Source organism: Chiloscyllium plagiosum, chromosome 3, assembly GCF_004010195.1.
Source record: "Chiloscyllium plagiosum isolate BGI_BamShark_2017 chromosome 3, ASM401019v2, whole genome shotgun sequence".
NCBI lineage: Eukaryota > Metazoa > Chordata > Chondrichthyes > Orectolobiformes > Hemiscylliidae > Chiloscyllium > Chiloscyllium plagiosum.
Genome location: NC_057712.1, coordinates 47,182,264 through 47,184,252, shown reverse-complemented (window position 1 = coordinate 47,184,252; position 1,989 = coordinate 47,182,264).

Below are 1,989 nucleotides of genomic sequence, written 5' to 3'. Positions count from 1 at the left end.
GCTCTCTGGTTTCTTTTGGGCGAGTGTGAGTATCAAAAGCTACATATTTATGAGGTGAGATTGGTAAATAATGAGATAGCGATGTTTGCAAATTGTCATCTTGTCAACACTTGATTGGAAAATGGGACTTACTTCTCTCAACATCAATAATCTCCTTATTGCCTATCTCACTCTATTTTCCTGACTATTTGGCCAAGTTCCACATCATTCCAATGGCTTGAAATATTCTGTCCTCAGCTCCCAAAAGCTCATCTGACATTCATAACAAGTATGTTTAATCCTATTATTGTCACTATGCAGTGGCGAACAGGACTATATTCGACAAAAAGATACAAAAAGAGAATATTCACCTAACCATCTCATGCTGAAGTGTGTTCTGTCGCAGGACAAAGGTGGTGCTGCCGAGTGTGGGAGAGGAATGGAGCCAGGGACTGGGTGGGGAGGATTCAGAAACATCTGAGGAGGTTGATGAGCCTGAGCGACAAGAAAGTAGGAATGAAAACTGTGGGAGGAGGGGCCTGTGGAGTTTGTAAGCCCCCAAATAAGAATCCCACAGACTTAGTGTTTACCCTGTGGAGGATGATCAGGATGGCTGCAGCAGGATAGGTAGAACCTGTATGCTTCAGATCACCAGGCCTTCCTTTTCCATTCATTTATTTTTAACATCAAAATTAATCTTACCTTCTCTTAATGGCTTCCACGGGGATAGGATGTTTCAGGAGACTGCTGCAGTGGTGAAGGCACTGTGGTCCATTCCTCATGGCTATTATGGCCATGTCCTGGTGGGCCCTGCTTCGGCAGCTTAGGCACCTTTAGTGATGAGCTGGGTTCGGCCCAGAATTCCAATGTCCTGGATATCTTGAGATGGCTTCTGGGGTGTCTTAAAGGCCAAGATCCAAATGGTCTGGCTTTGTGGTCTGCTTCAGTGGTGGCTTCAGCATTGAGTTGGTACTTGAAGCAGGGCAACCTGAAGCACCCTTGGCAACATGGTGATCCAGCCCAGAACTCCAAGGACCATGATTCAGTTATGTCGATGTCAGCTTTCTGTAACAGTGGAGAATGTGATTACTGTTTTGTCCTCAACCTTGGGAAGCCATGAGCTGTGAATTGGACAAGATGGAATGTGTCTTAATATTTTTAATATATGATTTCTGTTATTAATACAGGTGCCAGAGTACAGCAACTTAAACACTTTTCACTGCATATTTTGTAAAAATACAAGCGACAATAAATTACTATTCGAATGAACAGTGGAAATTCTGACCCATGGTGTAATTATTAGGATGGAGATGTTCTGCTGACGATTCTGATTAATTGTTTGATTTAATTCTTGCTGTCAGGCTTGGAGGTTTTTCAGTTCCCTAACTGAATAGCTGTATAAATTTTCAGCCTTCATTGTGTTACTGATTAAACTGGAATATTATATCAACTAACCCATTCTAACAAGAAAAGTAACATAAACTCTCATAAATACTTACCTCATGAACCAGTGGCCTCCATTGTAGCAGTGAGAACGGTGAGAGCATGGACCAGGGGGCTGCTAGGAAGGTAAATCTCCCTCTTAATTACTTACCTCGTGAATAGGTGGAGCGAAGGCTCAACAGGAGGGGACAAGGACACAGGGATTGCTGAGCACGTGAACTGATATATTCAGACACTACACGTGTTGTGGTGTGTCCTGCTCCTCTAACCCAAAAAGGAGACTCTTTGTGGAGGGCTAGTAAGGTAAAGCAATTTTTATAATTAATTCAATGTCTCTTGGCAATGTAGAGCAGAGGGGATGGAGGCTCGCGCAGTTGCATATTCCTCTAGCAGAATGTGGGAGGTAAGGGTCACCACTGGTGTCCCTGCTGACTGTGGTACCAGCAAAGGCCTCCACGCCCATTCCCCCCACCATCACACCCACTCCAGGTACTGGCTCCGACCCCACTCCCAGCTCCACACCCACACCAGATCCCAGCTCCCAGCCCTGCCAAGTTTTCACCATCC